The sequence below is a fragment of the Panthera leo genome, chromosome A3, assembly GCF_018350215.1.
Source record: "Panthera leo isolate Ple1 chromosome A3, P.leo_Ple1_pat1.1, whole genome shotgun sequence".
In the NCBI taxonomy this organism is placed as follows: domain Eukaryota; kingdom Metazoa; phylum Chordata; class Mammalia; order Carnivora; family Felidae; genus Panthera; species Panthera leo.
The window spans coordinates 131,541,568-131,567,693 of record NC_056681.1 but is presented as its reverse complement, the minus strand read 5'-3'; the positions used below and the strand labels follow the sequence as shown (position 1 = coordinate 131,567,693).

The 26,126-nt window shown below is 36.4% G+C and overlaps 1 protein-coding gene and 1 non-coding gene across 3 annotated transcripts in view; both read right to left on the bottom strand.

Moving 5' to 3' along the window:
• The window catches only part of ROCK2 (Rho associated coiled-coil containing protein kinase 2), a 133,604-nt gene that overhangs the window by 94,261 nt on the left and 13,217 nt on the right, over positions 1–26,126 (bottom strand). The gene's annotated exons all lie outside the window — the stretch shown is intronic.
• Positions 13,715–13,818, bottom strand: LOC122216693. The gene has a single exon (XR_006201049.1). It is a non-coding gene; the product is annotated as a U6 spliceosomal RNA (small nuclear RNA).

Sequence of the window (26,126 nt, the reverse complement as noted above, 5' to 3'; positions counted from 1 at the left end):
GAAGATAAGGAGAGCTTGAGACACACAGATTTAAAAAAAAAAAAATTTTAAGTTTACTTATTTATTTTGAGAGAGAGAAGGAGAGAGGGCGAGTGAGTGTGAGCGGGGGAAGGGCAGAGAGAGAGAGGGAGAGAGAGAATCCCAAGCAGGCTCCACGCTGTCAGTGCCCAGCCCGACTCAGAGCTCGATCTCACAGTGAGATCATGACCTGAACCGAAATCAAGAGTCAGACACTTAACCGACTAAGCCACCAAGATGCCCCAGAGCATGGTCTTGAACTAGTACTCTCCTCTAAAAGGAATTAAGGATCCTTAGAGAAAGGACTGATTCTAGGACTAGAGCAGGAAAATTATAAAATGAGCCTCTAGCATTTTATGGCAAAAGTAAGGCTATGTTCAGGTGACAAAATGACATAAAACTATATACATGCATCCTATCAATGCAAATAACCTAATTTTGATAATGTAGTTATGGAAGATGTAAACATTGGGGGAAATTGGGTAAAGGGTCAAAAAAAGGAACATTCTGTATTATTTTTGTAGCTTCCTGTGAATTTATAATGATTTCAAGTTAAAGTTGTTACTGTTGTTGTTTAAAGTAAAGAAGTACACTGGGGCGGCTGGGTGGCTCAGTCAGTTAAGCAGCCGACTTTGGCTCAGGTCATGATCTCGCAGTTGCTGGCTTCGAGCCCTGCGACGACGGGCTCTGTGCTGGCAGCTCAGAGTCTGGAGCCTGCTTACCTTTCTGTGTCTCCCTCCGTCTCTGCCCCTGCCCCACTTGTGCTCACTCCCTGTTGCGCTCTCCCTCTCTCCCTCGGGTGCCTGGGTGGCTCAGTCGGTTGAGCGTGACTTCAGCTCAGATCATGATCTCACAGTCCATGAGTTTCAGTCCCGCGTTTGGCTCTGTGCTGACAGCTCAGAGGCCTGGAGCCTGCATCAGATTCTGTGTCTCCCTCTCTCTGCCCCTCCCCTGCTTATGCTCTGTCTCTGTCTTAAAAAAAAAAAAAAATTAAAAAAATTAAATAAACATTAAAAAAAATACACAAAGATTGACTGGATCACATCAAAAGGGCATGCAAGCCAATCTGAAAGGGCTCCCAGTGGCAAATGGGGGACAATCTGAGTATTGAAATGAATGATGATAATAATGAAGTATAACCCATTGAATAAAAAAAGAATTTCTGGTATAAATAAATGTATACGAATTCTTTTTCTTATAGTAAAATGCCAACTAAAAAATGTAGAAGAAATATTGAATCAGAATATCAGTATTTGGCAATCCTCACAGTAGAAATTAATTTAGGTGAGAAACTTCAATGGATACTAAAACCAATGGGTGAAAGCAGGAACAGACAGAAACATGATTTTACACAGTCCCAAAGTATCTCCCCACAAATACTTATTAGTTACAAAGGAAGGAGGGAGTAAACAGAAACTTGGTAGACATCACCTTTTTTTTTTTTTTTTTAACTTTTTGTAATGTTTATTTATTTTTGAGAGAGACAGACAGACAGACAGACTGTGGCAGGTGAGGAGCAGAGAGAGAGAGGGAGGCACAGAATCTGAAGCAGGCTCCAGGCTCTGAGCTGTCAGCACAGAGCCCGAAGCGGGGCCTGAACTCACAAACCGTGAGATCATGACCTGAGCTGAAGTCAGATGCTTAACCCACTGAGCCACCCAGGTGCCCCAGCAGACATCACCTTTAATCAAGTGATCTAAGTTATTAACATTACCTAATGGGATAAATTGTATACCACAAAATAGGATTCATTAAGAACACAACATCATTTCTGTGAAATTGCAGCTAAAAATACCTATCTTGGTTCTAATCATCAGAAAACATTAGATGCACCCAAATTGCAGGATATTCTACAAAATGAGCGGTTTATAACCTTCAAAATTGTGAACAGCATGAAAATCAAGAAAGACTGGGAAACCGTTCCAAATCGAAGGAGATTAAAGAAACATGAGGGTTGGCTGTAATGCATGATCCTGGATTAGATCCTTTTGGTCTAAAGAACATTATTTGGGCAATGAACAAAACTTGAATGAGGGATCTCAGCAAGGTGATACAAAAGTTTTGAAAACTTTTTCTTAAATTGGAAAATTGTTTCCAAAAATAAAAAATAAAAAAAAAAAAAATCACACCAAGGCATGTTCTTGACTCAAAGCCTTTGAATTTGCTATTTCTGTCTGAAATGATCACATCCATGTATCTGCATGGCTAACTCTCCTACTTCCACTGGGTTTTTAGTTTTCAGAGAAGCCTTACTATCTCAACTGTCAACACTATATATATTCACATCTTTCTCCTTGCTTTACTTTTTTTTTTCCTTATCATAAATCACTATCTTATATACAATTAAACTATTATTATATGACTGCCCATTAAAATGTAAACTGATGGCAGGGACTTTTTGTTTTGTTCACTGCAGCATTCCCAGGGCCTAATCCAGGACCTGGCACGGTATAGACACATATTTATTAGACCCAATGTACACAAAGTCCTTGGGACACAAAGGACTTAAGATACAATTACAAAATAAGTTCACTTTCTCAATCACAGCAAGTATACTGAAATAGGTAAAAAGACCTCTAGTGTTAATTTGATAGCTCTGGAGTATCATTTCAATAAATATGTCTGTAGCATAAACAAATGACCTAATGTCCCCCCTCTGAGGAGCTTAGTGAGCAAACTGGATTTCCATCAGAAAGCAAGCTGTACGAACGCAGCCAGCGAAGACAACAATATTTACCAACAGCACGTGGAAAATACAGTATAAACGCTCTAAACGCTGAGAGACAAGAATTAATTGTATCAGACTTGATTGAAAACTACGATAAATACACAAAGAAAGCAAGTTTTCTCCGGGAGGGAGGGAAGGAAGTCAACTCATATTCAAAGGAAGTCCATAGTGCAAACCAAGGGACATATATAACCGAGGTCTCTGATTTTATTACCACATTTCCTCGAGAAACTACCGAGACTATAATTAAACTAACCACAATGATCTCAATTAGTTTACAGTATTATAAAACATACCAAATGGTTTGTATTTAAGAAAAAAGTATAACCCAAAAATCTGCAAAATGATCTTATGGTTTCTACACATGGAGTGATCAAATCACTAACATCTCATTTGACAAATTTTTCTCCTATGCCACCAAATAATACAGATGACCTTCCTTTCTTGCATACCAAAGACAGAAAACATTATCTTCAAGAAATTCTTAAATAACATATCTGAATTCAACCCAATACTTCAAAAAATGAAACACAAAAAAGAACAACTATGTATGTGTGTGTACACACACATATAAATGTATTAATAGGCATGGTTTGATAATCATTAATTAAGTTACATACATGACCCCATCTATCTTACAACCAAACTGGTTCTCTGAAGGTGAATGAAATCCAAATTTATAAAACAAATTCTAATTTCCAATAGAAATAGTATTTGTAAACCTAAAGTTGACTACAACGCTGCAGCTCAGAAATTGAGAAGCTGAAGAATGCTTCCAGAACTCTCATCAGATTGGGAACACAGAAATTAAAATTGGGGACTCACAAAGAAAAAGTCCAGGCTAAAGGGCTACACCCCAGAAATAAAGAAAAAACAAACAAACCAACCCTCAAAAGATTGAAAATCGACCTCAAATCTGTTCAATCATCGAGTAGATGAAGGTGGTGTGTCTCAAACCTGACCGACAGAAAATATAAATCTCCCTAAACAAAGTTAACATTACCTAATTATCTAAGCATTTTATCCACACACGATATCCAGCAGTCAAGCAAACATTAGCAGTCATACAAGATAAAACTAGAATACCATAAAACCAGAAGAAAATTTTCTAAAAAAATCAGAGCCACGGGAAATTCAGAAATTTAACACAAACCTCAAAGTCGTTGCTACTAATGTGTTCAAAGTGAGATGGGAGAATTTCAGCAGAGAACCCGGTATTTTATCAAATAATCAAATGATTGAAAACTCTCAAACTTAAAAACAAAATGAGTGAAAATTAAGGACTCAGTAGAAAGGAGTGAAGGTGAGTGGGAAGTACGGGCTCTGTGGGTATGGACTAAGTCGCGTGGATCAAAGGTACAGCACAGGGAACAGAGCTAATGGCACCTTGAGAGCCTTCTAGGATCACAGATGGTGGCCAGACTTGGGCTGAGCACAGTGTACCATGTAAAGTGGCCAAACCGCTATGCTGCACACCTGAAACTAAGGCAGCATTGGATGTCAACAACACCTCAATTAAAAAAAGAAAGAATCCAACAGACAGATTAGATACAACTATGGCCTTTAGTGAACTGTCTAAATCCTTTAAAACATTTTTCTATCGCTATTTAAGGTTGTAAGGTGAATTTATATAAGCTCTTTTTTTTAAGTTTATTTACTTATTTTGAGAGAGAGAGAGAGAGAGAGAGAGAGAGAGCATGCGAGAGCATAGGAGCACAGGGGAGGGATAGAGAGAGAGAGAGAGAGAGAGAGAGACGGAGGAGGAGAGAGAGAGAGAGAGAGAGAGAGAGAGAGAGAGAGAGAGAGAATCCTAAGCAGGCTCCATGCTGTAAGCACATAGTCCAACTTGAGGCTTGACCTCAGGAACCATGAGATCATGACCTAAGCCAATATCAAGAGTCAGATGCTTAACCCACAAGCCACCCAGGTGCCCCTAGAAGTTCTTTATATTAAGAATATCAGTGCATGTTCTGCCTTTTTAGTCATTTGTTTTTTCTCAGTTTGTTATCTTTTAACTTTTTAGTTTTGTTCATTTTCAGCAAATAAAAACTTTTTTTCTCTATAGATGCTTTCTTATCAATTATGTTTAAATCAAATGGGCATGTACACAGAATCATTTTATGTTTTTTTTAAGATAACAGCTCTTTATTTAAATTTTATTTTTAAAGTAAGCTCTATGCCCAACATGGGACTGGAACTCGTGACCCTGAGATGAGGGGTTACATGCCTGACTGAGGCCAGCCACGTGCCCCATTGTTTATGGTTTTTCATTTTGCCTTTATCCCCTTTGACTATTTGGAGTTTATTTTGGTACATATTACAAAGTGAGAAAATACTCTCATTTTTTCCCCTCAAATACTTAACCAAGTTTTTAAAGGAAGTTTTTCATTATAATAATAAATTTTATTTTGTTCTTATTGTAAGGTTATATAACACTAATTGAAATGTGTGAAATAACAAAAATAAATGCTAGCTTTTTCCTACTACCTGCATAAATACATAAATATGTATTTGTAAGAATATCTTTTGATACCTAGAAGTAATTAAAACGACTCAAAACTCCTTCAGTACAGGTAATGGATAAATAATTTAAAATACATCCAATGGAGGGGGGCAACTGGGTGGCTCAGTTGGTTAAGCTCCCGACTTCAGCTGAGGTCATGATCTCGCGCTTTGTGAGTTCGAGCCCCACACTGGGCTCTGTGCTGACAGCTTGGAGGCTGGAGCCTGCTTCAGATTTTGTGTCTCCCTCTCTCTCTGCTCCTCTCCCCTTGTGCTCTGTCTCTCTCTCTCTCAAAAATAAATAAACACTAAAAAAATTTTTTTAATACAGCCAATGGAGGGGTGATGGGGTGGCTCAGTCAGTTAAGAGTCCAACTCTTGATCTCAGCTCAGGCCTGGATCTCACGGTTGTGAGATCAAGCCCTGAGTTCAGTTCTGTACTGGGGATGAAGCCTACTTAAAAAAAAAAAAAAAAAAAAATACATCTAACGGAATACTGTAGAGATATTAAGAAGAATGAAGTAGACTTAAATGTATTAATGTATAAATATGAAAAGGGTATACTGTTGACTAAAATACATTCTGAAAAAACTATCTAGTCAATAATTTGCATTTCAGAATAACAATGATGCTCTCCTCATCATTCAATGTAGTAATTACCACAAATGCCTTTGGATTTGCTGCTCTCTTTATACCAATTTTGACTATGTGTTTTGTCTACATGTTCTATAAAGGAATTTGATTCAGACTTTGCATACACTGGCTTTTTACGAAACAGTACTATTTAAAATATCATATGGGGGTGGGAGGTAGGGCAGGGTGGGAGGGAGGGCAGGGTGGGTGATGGGTATTGAGGAGGGCACCTTTTGGGATGAGCACTGGGTGTTGTATGGAAACCAATTTGACAGTAAAGTTCATATATTAAAAAAATAAAAAAATAAAATAAAATAAAATAAAATATCATATGAATGGTTAAGGACTACATTTGCTGGCACTAATATAATTTTCAAAATATAGCACACTATATTCATGCATAAAATAAGGACTCATATCCTCGACATTTTATATCATCAAATCCAGTAAGTTTAAAAAACAAAATATTGGGGCGCCTGGGTGGCTCAGTCGGTTGGGCTTCCGACTTCGGCTCAGGTCACGATCTCACGGTCCGTGAGTTCGAGCCCCGCGTCGGGCTCTGGGCTGATGGCTCGGAGCCTGGAGCCTGCTTCCGATTCTGTGTCTCCCTCTCTCTCTGCCCCTCCCCAGTTCATGCTGTGTCTCTCTCTGTCTCAAAAATAAATAAAACGTTAAAAAAAAAAATTAAAAAAAAAAAATATTAACTATACATATCGTTAATTTTGCTTTTCATGTTTCCTTTTATTAGAACACGGTTGAAATCAACTTATAAAAGTTACAAAGCTATATAATTAAATTTGGCCAGTATCTCAGCACCCATGATTCACTGTTTTGTGTTTGCCACTAAAGATGTTCTTCAAATAGCTAAACCATATTGTGGCAGTGATATAGCCAGGCAAATATGCTCAAATATGAATTCCTTGAAAAATTATTCATCTCCTTAAATGGCATAACCAAAAACTTTCTCCCATGAAAAGAGCTGTGAAAAAAGGAAAACAATTACAAATGAGACTACAGTCCCTAAAGGCAAGGAATGTGTCCAAAAAACTGAATTATTCTTTTATTAAAATTTCATACATATTCTTAGCTACAGGCAAAAATCTATGAGAAGGGATGAGCCACTTATCTAAATTCAATTCGTCAAACATAAATGAGTGACTACATGCCAAGCACAGTGCTATAAATTGGAAATACAAATGTAACTAAAATAACTTTATTTATATCCTGTCTTACTGCAAAAAAGATCTAAGGTAATCAAGACACAGTCCTTAAATTCAAGTGGTTTATACTCTAGTAGAAGTCATAAACTTAAACCAAATACACATTATAAAGCGTAAAAAAAAACAAAATTTAAAGGATTATATTCAAGTTATAGAACATACCCTTGTAATCAGTGCTACAAAACAAAGAGCACTATTACACAGAACATGATGTCCAACAACGGGCATGGTGAAGCAAATTATGATGGAAACCACTTAATTCAGTATTGTAGTACATTTGTTTAAAAGTTTAAGAAAAAAATTAACAGTATCATAGGAAAATCCTTATGCTACCATATTAAAGACAAAATTAAAATTAGGAAAATAGCAAAAAAACAAAAACAAAAACAAAACCTGAAAATGGTAGGAGTAATTATCTTTGGGTGGTTATAAGGTTTTATTGTTTACTCTTTACATGTTCTAATTTTCCATAATAACCATATATTACTCCTATAATCAGGAATATAATAAACATCTAAAAAAACAACCATAATTTTTTCTGGCAAGCCATTTAAAAGGAGCAAATCCTATTTGTCTGTTAACTAAGCAACACTGTATAATGACACTGAAAATTTCCTGCAAATAAAGTGAGAAAAGTTTCATCGAAATGTAGACTGGTAAGAAAGACTTGAGAGATATGAAAGACCTTACTTTTCCAAACGACCTCTGCTAGAAATAAAGACTAATAATTACATTATTAAACAACATAACTAAAACAATAAAAATCACATTGGGTACCTTCTTCAGGTCACACACAATCCGATTAGCTGCATTTCAGATACTCAAAAGATGTTCTCTCTGTGTGCTGTCCCATATGGTAGCCCCCAGCCACATGTGACTACCCAACACTGGAAATAAGGCTATTGCAACTGAGGAACTGAATTAGTTTAATAGTTTATAACTTAGCCACTTGTAGCTAATGGCTACCACATTGGCCAGAGGCGTGTTTAGACGCATTGTAAGAAAGCTCTCTTAAAAGGGATTAAGAGGTACAAACTTCCAGTTATAAAATAAGTCACAGGGATTAAAAAAAAAAAAAAAAAATACACCGTTGGAAATATAGACAATAATACTGTAACAACTTTGTTTGGTGACAGATGGTAACTACACTCATCATGGTGGGCCCTGCGTAGTGTATAGAATGGATTGTCGAACCACTCTGTTTTACACCTGAAACTAATGTAACATTGTGTGTCAACTATAACAAAAGAGAGAGAGAGAGAGAGAGAGAGAGAGAGAGAGAGAGAGAGAAAAGAACCATTCAGTAAGACTACTCTCAACTGGTAGCACTCAAACTTGAGGAACTGAAAAAGTAGGTTAAGTACTGGAAAAGAAAAAAAAGAAAAAAAAATACTACATGTATCCAATTAACAGAGGTAAGTGGAAGAGAAGATAATGGTTAGTAGATCTTCACAGCTGAAGAACATTCAGAATTATACATTTATATATATAGTATTACCAATTTTAAATCATTTTCTTTGTTAAACTTAAATCTACACTTTGTCAATTACTAAAGAGAAAAATCATGCTGGATTTGTAAAATTATAAATGTAGCATTAAGAAATTCTATAGCACAGTGAACATGTGACCAGCTGGGAATGCCAATTCTTCCATAGCGTTTAATTTCCTGTACTCCAAAAAAAGGAAAGACCCAACAAACTAAAAGGTTACACAAACAAGGACTTATTCTCAATAGTTCTGGCATCTGTCTCTTCCATCAGTGAATTTCTTTTTCAGGTATGCAATCAGTCTTCATTGCACTTAAGAGATAACAGGTTAAACAGGTTCTGGAACACCCAGGCTTTAAAAATATTTTGTCATAACAGATTACAAAAATTAAATTTCTTTAAGACGTAAATGTTTTATATGATCATATATTTCAAGTAGTTCTTGGCACTCTTAGCTCCTAGGATGTGATGTGTTTGTCCTATGAACACTATTATATAATAACAAAATACTGTAATAAGAATGAAAACCAAAAATGCATCAAAATTTCTCTGGGGCACCTGGGTGGCTCAGTTGGTTGAGCACCCAACTTTGGCTCAGGTCATGATCTCACGGTTCGTGGGTTCAAGCCCCACATCGGGCTCTGTGCTGACAGCTTGCTCAGAACCTGGAGCCTGCTTTAGGTTCTGTATCTCCTTCTCTCTCTGACCCTCCCCTGCTCATGGTCTGTCTCTGTCTCTCAAAAATAAATAAATGTTAAAAAAAATTTTTTTTAATTTCCCAATGAATTCAGAAACTTAGGATAGACTAGAAGATTCAACCTGTTTTCCTCAGATCATAGGTGCAGTAGTTTAAAGCTAACCATACCTAAAACTACACTTTAACTGTGAAGACACTAGCATAGTTGAAAGACTTAAACAAAGGCTAGGTTGAGGCCTTCAGAATTAACCATCATGTGTGATAGAAACCTTCAAGACTGAATTACTACTAGTCTAGGCTTTACAGTGGTTTTCAACTTTGGAGATTCAGGGAGGTTTATTTTAACTTCTCATTCTTCACTAATAAGCAAAAGAAATAAGTGACCTGAAACAATTAGTCACTTGCACAGGGTACCTCCTAGGTTAATTTACCAACCAGAGTGTCTCAGAAATAAAGATGTAAAAGAGAGGCATTAGAAAAGGTACCGCTTAGTGAAAACAGTGTGATTTGGAGTCAGATTTGAAAGGGAATATGAACTCCATCACTACTGCCAAGTTACAGAACTTCTTTCTCTAAACCTCAGTAACATCAATAAACAGAGACAATAATACAACACTGCAGGACTGTGATGAAAAAGACATGAAAGAAATAAAATGTCTGTAAAACACAAGCACATACATAAAAGGAATTCTAATGAAGGGTAACTGTCAATCTTTTAAAGCCATTAAAAAAACAAGTTGCCCTTTGCTACTTATTTCTAAAAACCTACCTCTTTGACAATATAAAAGAAATGATGGTAATTTTTAAGTATCAGTTTGAACTGGGGTCAGCTGCAAGTGACAGAAAATGCCCCTTAGCGCCTTTATGTCTGCTTTAAAACAGTTAAGGGTCCTTTCGAAGGACAGTGAGGTAATCTCTGGAACTGCCCCAGAAGCTGAAGCCGTCATATCCCCTCCTCTCTTTCACTTCCCATTACAAACAATAAAGGCCATTTGTACCATTCAAAAAAAAAAAAAAAAAAAAAAAAGAAAAGAAAAGAAAAGAAAAGAAAGTTAAGCGTGGATACAGTAGCTCCCATGATCATCAGAAATACGGCTCCTCGGCTTTGTTGCCATCAACACGAATACACTGCTTCCACCTCCTGATGACGGATAACAAGCACCGACACCAGCCATTAAAAAGAGATGACAAGAAAAGGATACGAGCTCCCCACAAGGACTTTGCCTCGACGCTACTCACAAACCCCTTTTGTTCACATCCTGTAAGCCAAAACTACTCGTGTGGTCAACCACACACAGCAACAAAAACCGCTTTAAAAAAAATCGTTTGTGGTGATGGTTACACAATATTGTGAACGTAACACTAGTGTCACCGAATTGTACACTCAAGTATGGTAAACTTAATGTTACACACATTTACCACAATAAATAAAGAGATTTAGAAAACACTGAAAATGTTAAGCAGAGACATTTGATACATAAAAAAGGACCCAAATAAAAAAATCTAGAGAGATAAAAATGTTACGTGTGAGATGAAAAAATACATTGGATGGTGTTACCAGGAGACTAGAAACTGCAGAAGAAAAGACAACAGAACTTGAAGACATGACAACAGAAATTATCCATAATGAAACCCAGAGGGGAAAAAAAGACCAAAATAAGTGGGTATCAGTAAGTTGTGGGCCAACATGAAGTAACCTAATATACATACAATTGGAAGTCACCAGAAAGGGAAAAAGAAGAGAAAAACACATGTGAATAGGGCTAGAAATTCTCTACAACTGGTAAAAACTAAAACTATACAGATAGAGGCTCAAACAAAGCCAAAAACAAGAAACAGGAAGAAAACAAGGCATATCATAATGAAACTGACTAAAACCAGTCAGAAAAAGAAACTCAGAAAAGAAAAATTATGAACAAAGGAACAACACAAGTCGTAAGACAGTGGAGGGATATATTTAAAGTACCAAAAGTAAAACAAAACTAGCAAGTTAGTATACTATATACAGCAAAAATACCTTTCAAAAATTAAGGTGCCACTAAATAAAAATAAAATTACAATTTCTCAAAATGTGTGGGTGGCAGCAAAAGCAGTATTTAAGAGAAATTTATACAAAAAAATGCAAATTTAGGAAAAGAAAAGATCTAAATTCAACAATTTAGGCTTCCTGAGGAAAAACCTGAGAAAGAACAATTTAAGCCTACAAACAGAAGAAAAATAAATATAAATGAGAAGAACTTCATACTTATTAGGATGGCTACTACAAAAAAACAACAAACAAAAAACACACCTTAAAATTACAAGTGTTGACAAGGATGTGGAGAGATCAGAATCCCTGTGCATTACTGATGGGAATGTGAAATGGTGCAGCCACTATGGAGAAGTCTGGTAGTTCCTCAAAAATTAAAAATAGGATTATCATATGATCCAGCAACTCCCCTTCTGGATATATTCTGAAAAGACCTGAAATTCTGTCTCCAATACAGTGCACCTGTGTTCATAGCAACATCATTCACGATAGCCAAAAGGTGGGAGGAACCTGTGTCCATCTACAAATAAATGGATAAACAAAATGGGTATACATACAATGAAATATTATCCAGACTTGAAAAATTCTAGCATATGAATCTAGCAAGGAAATTCTAGCATATGCTACAACATGGATGAATGAACCTTGAGGGCATTATGCTAAGTGAAATGAGCCTTTTGACAAATACTGTAAGACAAATACTACACAATTCCACTTATATAAGGTACCTAGAGTAGTGAAATTCATAGAGACAGAGAGTAGAAGGGTGGTTGCCAGGGGCTGGGGGGGAGGAGGGAATGAAGAGTTGTTCTCTAATGGGTATGAAATATTGTTTTAAGATTTTATTTTTAAATAATCTCTACACCCAATGTGGGGCTCAACCTCTGATTTCAAGAGTTGCATGTTCCACTGAATGATCAGCGAACAGTTTCTACACTAACAAACACTAGTGGGCTTTAAAGATACTGTAATTCCTTGCTCATCATCACCAACCTCTCCCTAATTCTGCTATCCAAACATAAAAAAAAGACAGACATTCCCATCATCTCCTTTTACTTTAAGAGACATGATTACCGATTTCCTTTTATCCAGCCAGACCTAGAAGAGAAGAACTGAAGATGTCACAATTTACATGAGCCGCTTGGCTACCCTGCAGTCTGACAGCAAACCAGTCTGAAAGAAAGAATAAGAGCAGCTCTCCTTATAGTAATCCTTTTCAATAATTTGGGAGATAATACTGCCTATCACCGGCAGTGGGGGGGGGGAGGGGGGGGGAACAGGCCAAAGCCATGCCAAAAAGAAGAGAAAACTAGATACACGAAAGTCTAGGATTCAGATTGCAGGTTCATCATCGTAAGATTGATTAATTTGTAGAATTCCATACACGTCCATCTTCAAATGTTCCACACAAGCCCTTGAAAGACTTACAAACAAGAAGGGATTATTAGATAATGTACTGTTCTCGAACTATCCATCATGCTGTAGATCTCCAGTAAGGGTAGACCATACAGAATTAATTATTCTCTCCACTTGGAGACATTAAAAAGATTAATTAATTAAAAACAATGAAAAACCCACAACTTACTTTTGGAGAGGCTCAACCTAAACCTAAGAAGATGTGGGGGAGAAAAAGTTGAACAATCACTGATTTTAAAAATACTCTAAAATCTGAAATCCTTTTAATGTTAGAACATTTTATATTAATTACTTTTCTAAAATAACCATCCAGCTTGTCCAAAACTAACAGCTACCAATTTCTTATACAGAGTTTCAAGTTTGTACTTTAGAAAATAAGCATAATAATGAGAAAAGGACACTACCTTAGAACTCTTAACAGCACAGATCCTTTCATAGCTCTTCCATTTATTAGCTGTATTTCTTTGAGCAAATTATTTAGCCTCTCCAAACCTCAGTGTCCTCATTCACGAAAATAGGAAGAATAATATCTGCCCTACGTATTTCACAGATTGTCACATCAAGTGAGACAACACACAAAAATGTTAAAACATTAAATCTTTTCACTACAGAATAAATAAAACCTTTACTCATAGAATTGATGAGATTATACTAATGGGTATAGGCTACTCAGACTTTCTGACTTTAATACGACTTTAGCACAGACAGGTAACACATTTTTCATTGTTTGCAAAAAATGGGCAAGTAACTGTTCTACCTAGAAGGTCATAATATTTTTTAAATGTTTGAAACTAAGTATTTCTAAAGAAAGAATATTTTTAAAGAACATGTCATTTTGATGTGACTAGAAAATGAAACAGAAATCTAACAAATTAATAAAGCACTTCAGAACAGTGCCTGGCACATGGTAAGAACTACATGTCTCTTTTTTTATTTCCAGTAGAATTAACATACACTGTTATATTAGTTTCAGCAATATAGTGATAAAATACGGAGTGCTTCCCGAATCTGCTTGTTATCCTTGTGCGGGGGCCACGTTAATCATCTCTGTATTGTTCCAATTTTAGTATGCATGCTGCCGAAAGCAAGCAAGAGAACTACATGCCTTGCTAACAGTATCATCACAGTAACTTTTAATGATATATCATAAAAGACCCTGTATTCAATGTGATGTTTCAAGTACCTATCGTTAAGAATTTAAAATATCTATCTTCTGTAGTTGAAAGAAAATTTTATGTACAGCATTTATATTACCATTTTCCATTAGCTATATTTTATATGCACTTCTCATAACAGATATCTCACAAGAAGCATGAGTTCACACTGGCAACCCCTACTTGGAACGCTCCTGTAAGGAAATCCTCTTTTTGATTTCTATAAACCAACCATCTGTTATAATTAAATACATAACTAGGTCAGTTTCTAAAAAATATCATTGTAAATACATATTTGTCTTCTCCATCCAAAATCTGAGTTCAAACCAAACTAAGGACAATGAGGCAGAAGTATTTCCACATACTGCATATTAGTAATAGTTGGGGTTAGTACTTTCATTCCAGGCAGAGATCTACATGTTTAAAAAACAAAAAACAAAAAATAAACAAAAAAAAAAAACTTGGAAATGAGAAGAAAGCAGCTTCAAATGAAGTTATTTATTAATATGGATAAAATTTGGGAGGAAGAAGAGAAGTTACAAGAGATAGGGTTGGAAAAGTGAAAACTCAGGTTATTACTCTTGAAGAAACTATTAGCATTTTGAACTTTTCCCTGAATAAATAGGAAATTAGTTATTTAAGTACTCTGAATTTTGGAATAATATGACTAGATCTGCATCTTATAAGAAGTAGTTTGGTGGGAGAGTAGAAAATGGATAGAAAGCAAGGAAAGAATAATGGGGAAGAGAATATCATAACAACCTAAGAAAAATATGATGGTCACTTGAAGTGGGAAAGTAACAGTCAGATGGGAGAGAAGTAAATCACATGTTGGAGGCAACACTGACAGGATTTGGGGACTGACTGAATGGGAAGTCAAGGATGACATACCCAAATAGCCAGATTTCTGGCTTGATCCAAGCTAGATGGATAGTGGCATTACTGAGTCTAAGATCACAGGAAATGAAGGAGATGTGAAAGCAAAGGGGGAAAAATAATATTGTGGATATGTTGATCTTGAAGTATCTCTGGTATATCCAAGGGGAGATGCCTAGCTGATGTAGGACCTAAAGCTCAGAGGTAAGCTTTCAGATGGAAAAACAGAAATTATCAACATATAAATGATAAAGAAAGTCCCCAAAATAGACACAAGCTTAAGGAGTCAAAGAATGAGTAAAAAAATAATAAGCTGCCATTTAGCAGTGGAAGAGAAAGCAAAGCCTGAGAGAAACAGCTGAAGATGCTCTGAGTAACATCATCAAAGCCAAGAGGAGAGGGCAATTTGAGAAATGTCAAGTACTTCTGAACATTTGCTAAAAATGACGGTGTTAGCAGCAAGGAAATCAGCATGATCTTGCAGTGAGCAGTGTTAGTGATGGGAGAGGATGGGAGGGAGATGATAGCAGACCAAGGAGTGAACAGAAAGTGAGACAGCAGAGTTTGTTTTGCTGAGGGGAAGGGGCAAAAGGTAGAAAGAATCGAGATTTCTTTCTAGGGGTCATTTGGTTTTTTTTTTGTTTTAGGTGACACATATGAACAAGTTCAGCCAAATGAAAAAGAATCCAAATTAAAAGAAAGATGAAAGACAAAGAGAATTAAGCAACGGAAGGAGAGAATGAGATCCAAACACACTTGGAGAATCAGCCTGAGACAGAATGACGGACACCTCATGCACTGTAACAGAAGGAAAAGGAAGAACAAATGGTACAGAGGAGATAAACTCGTGAGTCAAGTAACAGGAAATTTAAGAGATCTCCTTTGATGGCTTCTATTTTCTCATGAAGGGAGAAGACCATCTGTAGAGCATACTTTGTTCAAAGAAAGAAAAGAATGTTTAAAACAGACCCTACGGAGAATGACAGAATTGCTCTGCCACCCTGACAGCTCTTACAAGAAACAGAGACCACAAATTCACAGAACCACCAATCTGCGTAGTAATTTTTTTTCTCCATCAGAGCTCAACAAATAACCTTTTATGCAGGCCAAAGAAACAAACTAATCCAGAATCTAGGTGCAGATGCATACGACAGAAATTCAACAGGGCAAGGAAACCGAGAATCCCGGCAAGAGGTCTGAAGTAACGGACAATGGATTCTTACCTGCTTATTACCTCAACAGCATCAATGAATACGTTTAATAAAAGGGTAAGAGCTCAGGAGCACGATGTTTCAATTAATGATCTCAAAGGTAACACTGATTTCAGGTAATGGTAAGGTCCAGAGTAGCTTCATGAGAGTAAGTAAACGAGTTAAGTGAAGAGCTCCACTAAAGATGAGAAAACTGTGAAGCCAGGTTCCTGGGTATTCTATTCACATTAACACCGATTCACCTAGAATGGTGGCACAGCCCTGCACGGAAAGGAACACTGAGTCAGGAGTCTGTGAATTCGATGACCAAGCAGAGACCCCAAGTACAGGATACCCCAACTACATGAGACTCAACAACGGCAATTTTAACAAGAAGGTCTTACCTTCTTGTTGCTACAAGGTATTACCTTGTAGTACAAGATAACAAGGAAACCGCCTCCTATCCTTTCCTAACTGGGATCTGTAGAGAATAAAAGAAGGTACAAGTTCCACTAGAGAAGGCTCTCCCTTAAGAAGAAGACAGGTGTTGGGGCGCCTGGGTGGTTGAGTCACTTGGGCGTCCGACTTTGGCTCAGGTCATGATCTCACGGTTCGTGGGTTTGAGTCCTGCATCGGGCTCTGTGCTGACAGCTCGGAGCCTGGAGCCTCCCTCTCTCTCTGCCCCTCCCCTGCTCCTGCGCTCTCTCTCAAAAAATAAACATTAAAAACTTTAAAAAAAAAAAAGAAGACAGGTGTTACTACTTAAACAAAGATAAAAGTAACATTCAACATTGGGCGCCTAGGTGGCGGTTGAGCGTCTGACTTCGGCTCAGGTCATGACCTCGCAGTTTGTGAGTTCGAGCCCCGCGTCGGGCTCTGTGCTGACAGCTCAGAGCCTGGAGCCTGCTCCTGATTCTGTGTCTCCCTCTCTCTCTGCCTCTGCCCCGCTCACGCTCTGTGTCTCTCTGTCTCAAAAATAAACATTAAAAAAAAAAAAAAAATTTTTTAAGTATCATTCAGCAAAGAATTTGAAGATGCAAGTGATTATGTTTAACTTTAGAACAAGGGTGAGAAATACTTGAAAAGGAAGGGAAGAACAGGTGAGGGAACAAGAGTGAGAAGAGATGTGTATAATGACTTGTATCTTGGGCAATACATGAAAAGGCAATAATGAAATGGGATTTGGTGGGATCACTTCATGGGAAAGTGGCTAAGAGGACAGGTTTTAGGAGTTCTCTAAAAGAAAAGGCATCAGGCCTCTCAAGAGTCAGCCAGTGCTAGCAATTAGAAAAGTCTATGTCTAGTGTGTCATAAGACTCATAACTCTTTGGAAGGAGCCAAATGAAGTCTGGATAATTTGTATTGGTTTAAGGCTACAAGCCAAGACTATCAGGCAAAAGTCCCACTGGTTAGGCTTAATCTGTAAGAATTGAGAAAAGCTTGCCATCTATCTTAGTAGAAATCAGTATTTGTCCTTGACCATAAGTAACTCTGTTTGGAGCTGTGCTGTTTCAAAACACCTCGTAGGGTATGATAAAGAAATAAAAATATCTCATTAACCAGATAAGACATTAGACTTAGACTTCAGACTTAATTCCTCGTTTGTAAAACAAAGGGGTGCCCTAGAACCATTACCATTAAGAGCCAACCCCCCCCCCCAAAAAAAAAGAAGACAGCACACCTTACATATAGACTCCCAGTTGGAATCAGACAAACCATTTAATAAAGCTTCCTAAACAAATACTAAATGCTACATACAGGCTCTGTGCTAGACACCGGGCAGAGACATAAAGATGATACCACAGAACTACATTTACGTCCAGCCATTACGTCGTGTACCTTAAACTTATACAGTGCTGTATGTCAATTATTATGTCAAATAAACTAAGAGGAAAAAAAAGAAATTACCTTTAAAGCATTTATGCCCCATTACCTAAAAACTAGTTTTAGTTTTAGTTCCCAAATTTCCAATAAACTGATATCCAAAATTTAGAAAAACAATGAATACTACATGGTCACAACCTTATGAGAGCCCACGGTCTGGTATATAAGAGGTAAATAATCATAATACGTGATGATTCTAATAACTTACAACAGAGAATATTATGTGGGCAGAGAAGAGAAAGAAAATCATTGCCTGGAGTTAGAGAAAGGGAGAAGAATTAGAGAAGACCTCACAGAGAAAATATATTTGAGATGGACCTTTAAAAAGAATTACAACTATGACTAACAAGTGCTCGATCTCATTAGTAATCAAATACTGAAATGCATCTTAAAAAACAAAAGGAGCTACTGAGTTTTCACCTATGAGCCTGGCAATTAATGTAAAAGATTCATGATATTCAACTAGCAAAGATACGGGAATATGTGTATTCTCACTACTATTGAGAGAGTTCAATTTACTTCTAAAAAAGGCAATTGAGATTATTTTGCAATTTTAAATGTGCACGTGCTCTACCAATTCCATTTCTAGAAATCTACAGAAATATTCACATATGCACAAAAATATTTAGTGATGTTACTGCAGCAATGTTTACAATAGAAGAACCCAACCTAAATGTCTATTAATAGTGAAACAGTAAAGTAATCATGGCAAATCCGGGAGCACCTGGGTGGCTCAGTCGGTTAAGTGTCCAACTCTTGATTTCAGCTCAGGTCATGATCTCATGATTGCATAAGAGCACTCTCTCTAAATAAATAAACAAACTTAAAAAAAATTTTTTAATAAAAAAATATTATGGCAAATCCAAACAATGGAATACTCCTTAAAAGAACTGGATGAATTATAGGTTCTGATTGGATTTACTCTCCAAGTAAATGAAAAAAAGCAAATATGATAGATATGACATAGTTGCATTTTGGTTACCAAAAAAAAAAAACCCTGTTAAGTATTCATGTTTTTTTATATGCAGGAAAAAAAGGAAAATGATATACCATTATACTGTTATAGGCACAAGAAAAGTGACACATTGATGTGTTCTAAAGTAGTTGTTTCAGAGACGCCTGGGGGGCTCACTGGGTTAAGCGGCTGACTTCGGCTCAGGTCATGGTCTCACCGTTCGAGTTAGAGCCCTGCATCAGGCCCTGTACTGACAGCTCAGAGCCTGGAGCCAACTTCAGATTCTGGGTCTCCCTCTCTCTCTGCCCCTCCTCCACTCGTGCTCTTTCTTTCTCTCCCAAAAAAAGAACATTAAAAAATCTAAAAAAAATAAAAAGTAAAAAATTAAATAAATACATAAAAGAGGCAGGTATTACTTTTGCAATTTTAAAAATGAAGCTTGTTTTTCTGTAAGCAGAGAATGAGAGGGAGCATTCCCATTAGAGACAGAGGCAGAGAGTATAAATAAAAGAACATAGCATATTAAGTCATGGGCAAAAGGATGATTGCCTCTATCTCTGGTCCTGCTCACTCTCTTCCTTTTCACATCTCTGAAGAGAGAAGTCTATTTCCCCAAAGCCCATCATCTGTGAGCTAGAAACCCCATCAGGACTTTTCCCTGCTAGAGGCGCCTGGCTGGCTCAGTCAGTGGAGCGTGCAACTCTCCATCTCTAAGTTGTGAGTTTGAGCCCCACACTAGACGCAGAGATTTTTAAAAACAGTCTATGCTGAAGTCTCTCTATTCTAAGAAAAAACACTGAGATATAAAAAAAGTAGAAGCAGATAAAATGCATTTCCTAATTCATAAATGCCACAACAGGGAAAGTATACAATGTATCATTATAACAGTAGCTACTCCCATATAGGTTTCTCCCCATATCCATTTTAATTCTACCCAGATGCTATTGTTTTTCCTAGCCTACAGAAATACAAATTCTTATTCCACGAGGCTGGCAAAGAGTTGACAACAGACTTATGTAATAAGACCCTGCTCTGTTAGCCAGACCCACCCCAAAATCAGCTTTGAAAATTACATGACCCAAGGAAATTAAACAGTTACTAATTATAGTAGCCATCAATACAGAATGATAACATATGCTATTATGCTACTTGTATGTATTTTCCCACATGATAAAATTCTAATTACCCTGGTATACTTACGGACGAGAATCGGTATCAGAGGTAATACGGCATAATACCTGCAGTTTGCATCTTCCAAACCATTCTGCTAGCTGCTCCTAAGCTCACTTTTGTCACTAAAAGTAGGCCAAAAGTTGCTAAATTCAAGCCACAGATAAAAACATCTGGTAAAACCCAAATGTTCTTTTAAGCCTTATTTAAAACACTTTTCCAAGTGAATAATGCAAAGGTTTAAAAATTTTGTCATGACTCTTCCTAGTATTTATAGTCTAGGATTTCTGAAATTAAACATCACTTAAGAACACCAGACTCTGTTTTCACAGTTCAATATCATACCTACTCTAAAAGAATAAACCTTAGCTGAGAAAAATTGACACCTGGAATACAATAAGCCAAAAAATGAATATATGCAAATATTCACCCAATGAAACTAATTATCCTCAGTGAATTAAAAAATAAATATGCGAATTTTTATTCAGTGATTTGATGCTTTAGAGAACCTAACATGTGCCAAATAATGTGCTACCATTTTGGGGAAAAACAGGCTAACATCAGGAGACTGACTGTTTGCACATACCTTTCTGAAGACAGTTACAGACATATGCAACTTAGCCTATTTTACAGAGAGTTCATCTGTGTGTAAAAAAAAAGCTTAAGTTCGGCACAGTTTACAGAACACTAATACACTAGAATTAGTTTCCCACTGAATTTAATCTTCACATCTCCTTGAGAAAGACAGATATAGTCTTATAAATTATCATAGTCAAGAAGATAATTAATAAAACATCTGATTAATTAATACCAGTCAGCTCTTCTGACCCCAATCCAGTGTTCTTGCCAATATACCGCTGTTTCTTTTTCTAAAGAAAACACTTGAAAATTATCAAGGCACTTCCCTTCTTTTTTTTCCACCTTTACTACCCTAAATAAACAAACAAAAAATCTTAAGGAAAACAATTAATTTGTTTTTTCATATATTAATACAGGTTAAACTGGATCCATTTTATGAACTTATTTTAATGGAATTTGGCTTACAAAAACTTATCTGAAATAAGTATGCTATTTTTCAGATTCTTACACTTTCATTTCACATATTTGTTATAACTTGAACCAGACTGGACGGTTCTGTTTATAAGAGGAAAAAAAGTAGCACAGTAAAATATTATGCCAGCAACTTACATTCTCCATATAATCTTAAAAGATTAACTTACCTATGATAAAGGTTATAAAAATCCCCTCATACCAACTTTCCTCCAAAAATTGAGTAATTAACTTGTTAAAAATGTATTCAGTGTCTTACTTATGGCCTCCCTCTGTAGGAAATATCATATGCCAATTTTTACTAGAGCTTCCTTTTATTCGTTCTAAATTTAGTTTTATTTGTATCATCCCTTGTTCTATTCTGGAAATGTCTTCAATATGGAAAGCCTGTTTTCAGTAATGTCCTCAAAATTTTTAATTTTACAGCTTCTCCTTTTTAACAAAAATATATGCTTTTACAGAAAAAAAATTTGCATAAGTTGTCTTCCAGAACTACCAGCAAAATCCTTTGAGTGAGCTTTCTCATTCTTTTATAATGTAAACATCTTGCTTTTATGACTAAATTCTTGTTTAGCCAGAATATAAAAACATTAAAACATAGTCCTATTTTAATTTTAACTGTTGCAATCATGAAATACATATTCCATAGCTATAGCTGAATTAATGCCTCAGAATGCTTCAGCATGGATATGATATCACAAATCATGAAGTCTAAAATTAAACTGCATTTTGCTAACTTTTTAGAAATGTTGGAACATCGTGTGCAACACTGAGGTATTACGGATTAGGATTCTAATGACCAGATTGCAAAATGTTTCTAAATTTGAAAAAATACTTCCAATGAAATGTTAATAAATCAATCACATGTAGCAAACTTTTTTTTTTTAAGATTTTAAAGTAATCTCTACACCCAACATGGGGCTGGAACCAACAACCCCGAAATCAAAAGCCCCCCCACTCCACTGAGTAAGCCAGCCAGGTGCCCCACATATAACAAACTTTTAAAGATAACTGAAGTGTATTAGTCAGTGAAAGAAGGACCACCCAGTTGCAGATTTGTTTCACATTTTAGTTATCTTATTCAGTAATAATTTGGAAAGGATGGACAGATTTTAAAGTATAAACTGCCACAAATCTTTAGAGCTTTAAAGATACTATATGTCACTCTATAGTCTCATAAATATTAATCAATATTGCCTTGACCACCAGAGTGTACAATCTTATTAACTACAAGATAGAATCTATAAAAAGTGAGCTGCTAAAGATTTCAAATACTAAAAGAAAAAACAAAAATCACAACTGCCATTCCTCTAATAGCTATAACTATAACAAAAATCAGTAAATGCAAATTTTCAAATTTCTAAAATACCTACATACTCCTTAACCACAAAATTAAAATAGACACACAAGAGGAAGTCTGATGTAGAATGCTGAAGAGAATGAAAAATATGGACAACTTATCCACTATGTATGAATTGTCTGGTTTTCTCTAATTTTCAATGATGTGAAGAGACATAACTGCAAAGAATGTGCAGGAAAAAAATCTAAACAGGAACGTGTTAACACGAATGTTACATAATATAACAATAACCTGAAGGCTGCTCTGAAAATGAAATTTCAAAATAGTTTAATATAAAGACTTTGAATATTTTATAGCATTTTATTTTTTGCTTGCTTTTAAAGGGACCATAAAATAATTTTTGTATGCTTTTATTAATTTTTAAACACAGGCACATTCACAGATACACATACACCATGCTGTTTTAGGTGCTATGCTCTGAAGGACCATACATTTCTAGTGAAATTTTCCTTCTGAATAAAATCACTGTCAGTGACTAAACAGGCTGCCACTATTTTCCCTGTTGCCACTTATTAAATGTGAAACATCAAAATTATGTATTTTCCAGGCCAATCAATAAGTCTCTGTAGACTACATTTCTCATGAAAGAGTATGATGCAATAACATTCCTACATTGTAATTTTATACAATGTATATTTTACCACAATAAAAATTGTTTTTCATTTCTATTTGGTCTATCTTGTCTGATTCTCCCTTCAGAAAAGCTCAGCAAAGCAATTAAATTTCCTTGTAAAATAAGAAAAAGAAAAACCTTGGTCTGACTCCTACAGAGCCCTAAAAGAAGACAGAAAATGTGATGACCCTTGATATTTCAGAAAATCTGGCATCCCTCCATTCACCAGCCTTTTCCACATATACAATTCTGTGTGCCAAAGAGATCTGGATTATTTGTTGTTGGTTTTGTCAAGTCAGTAAAAGCAGCAGCACCTACAAGTTTCTCAAACTTTGATCTGCAGATTACCCTGCACTGAATCACCTGACATTCCTGCCCCCACCACAGGCCAATCCAAATCGGAGGATCTGACACCACTTCTACCAAGTACTCAGGTGTGATTCTGACTTCCATCAGATGATTCTGACTTTCTAGCTTTATCCAAAAAATAAAGGAAGAAAAAGAAATAAGTATTCTCCTTTCCTCAGATACATTTTGGACCCAAGTGCCCTCTGTGCCAATCTTTAAATTTCAATATTGCACCTCTCAGCTCAGTGGTTCCCACTCTTTTCTGCACTTGAGAATCACCTGTGGAACTTTTAAAAGTCCTGGTATCTCCAGGTCACATTACATACCTATTACATTAGAATGTCGGGGGGGGGGGGGGGGGGTTGGAAGCCGGACATCAGTAATTTTTTTTAAGTTTATTTATTCATTTGTAGGGGGGAGAGACAGGGGCGCCGGGGTGGCTCAGTCGGTTAAGCGTCCGACTTCGGCTCAGGTCATGATCTCGCAGTCCGTGAGTCTGAGCCCCGCGTCGGGCTCTGTGCTGACAGCTCAGAGCCTGGAGCCTGTTTCGGATTCTGTGTCTCCCTCTCTCTGACCCTCCCCCGTTCATGCTCTGTCTCTCCCTGTCTCAAAAATAAATAAAAAAACGTTAAAAAAAAAAAAATGTAGGGGGGAGAGACTAGGAGGAGCAGATAGAGAGGGAGAGAGAGAATCCCAAGCAAGCACTGGACTGTCAGCACAGAGCTCCACATGGGGCTTAAACTCACAAACCACGAGACCATGACCTGAACCAAAATCAAGAGTCAGGCGCTCAACAGACTGAGCCATCCAGGAACCCCAGGCATCAATATTTCTAAAGATCTCTAGTTGAGTGCTATGTATAACAAGATTTTTAAACCACTGCCTTAGCTATTGGATTTATCAGATATAAATTAGAAAATGACCTATAAGGGCCAAGACATAAACTGTATTGGTATTAAGTTTTTAAATTTCCAGATACATCTATGGATTTCCTTTTTATTTTAATCCAGTATGAAAATTTTTGTCAATGCATTAAATTAAAGGCACTTTAAAACTGCTTTTGAAAAAATGTAAGACACACTGTTTCACATTGATGCAATTAAGATCACGCTATGCATCTAAAGTTCAGAGAAGTTTATCATTATTTCATCTGCACATTAATTTTGGTGATTTTATTTTAAGAAATATCATCATTGAGAAGCCAGCCAAGACAAAGAGTCAAAGTTCATGTCTTACTTAAAAGCGACTCCAAATGTCCTGTTAACTCCAGACAAATTTTGCTAAATTTAAAATAGCTACAATGTGGTTAGATTTTGCATGAACTCTTTCCCTAATTTCTGACTTGATATCTTATTTCTCTGAAAGAAAATAAAAAGTTTGATATATTGGGGTGCCTGGGTGGCTCAGTCAGTTGGGTATCCAACTTCGGCTCAGGTCATGATCTTGCAGTTTGTGAGTTTGAGCCCCGTGTTGGGCTCTGTGCTGACAGCCTGGAGCCTGGAGCCTGGAGCCTGCTTCAGATTCTGTGTCTCCCTCTCTCTCTGCCCCTTCCGCCTTCACGCTCTGTCTCTCTCTGTCTTTCAAAAATGAATAAACATTAAAAAAATTTTTTTAAAAAGAAGTAGGATATACTTTCCTCTCATCTTCACTAATTCCAATATATGCTGATTGTATGACCAATTAGTGGCCCTTAAAAAAAAATCTAATGATTCATACAAAAAAAATTTTTTAATCTGACTCTTTCAACACAGGCAAACTGGCCAATCACAACACATCATTTTTAACCATTCAACTTCAACTTGAACATCATCCACTATGCAATACAATAAAATATGGCCATATAATGTATATAAAAGTTCCAAATACTACAAACCATAACTCTGTAAGTTATCCCAAAACAGTGAAATTTTTCAAAATCATACTGATGTTTACACATTTAATACCTGAAATATTTTTGCAAGGGTTTCAATATATACACATTTCACTACATCTTGCAGGCCTCAGAGCTCATGGCAGTGCACTTTCCTTTTAGAAAAATAATTATCACTACAATCAAAATTTTAAAAATTCATGCTTAATAAATTAAAGCATCTTAAATACTAAAAGAATTCTTTCCTAAATTTTCCTTTCTGCTCAAAAAAGTCCCATTTGGAATTATCTTTAATAAAAACTCAAAAAATACAATCTAAACTAACAACTTCTATTTCAATAAGCATACTTTTAGTACAACCTCTAAAGGAATCATACAGGGCAAACTGTAGGGTCATATCCTGACACAGAATGCACAAATATGGCAGCTCCTTTTACATCTGAAAAGAACTCTCTTGGTTAAATTCCAGAACTCTGCTCATAATTTAATCCCACAAGTCAATATCCAATGCCACCTATGAACAAAAAAGAAGTAACATTTGTATCTGTATGTTAAATCAGAGGGGTACTGAAAGTATAAGCCAATAGTGAAGTGGAACACATAGTGTTTTAAAACACTTTCTGGGGCGCCTGGGTGGCTCAGTTGGTTGAGCGTCTGACTTCGGCTCAGGTCATGATCTCACAGTCAGTGAGTTCAAGTCCCGCATCAGGCTTGGTGCTGACAGCTCAGAGCCTGGACCTGCAGAGCCTGGACCTGCTTCGGATTCTGTGTCTCCTTCTCTCTCTGCCCCTCCCCCACTTGTGTTGTGTCTCTGTCTCTCAAAAATAAATAAATGTAAAAAATAAAATGAATTTAAAAAAATTAAAACACTATCATAGGAATCAACTTACAAAATTAAAAGTACGAATTGTTATTTGTTAATGTTT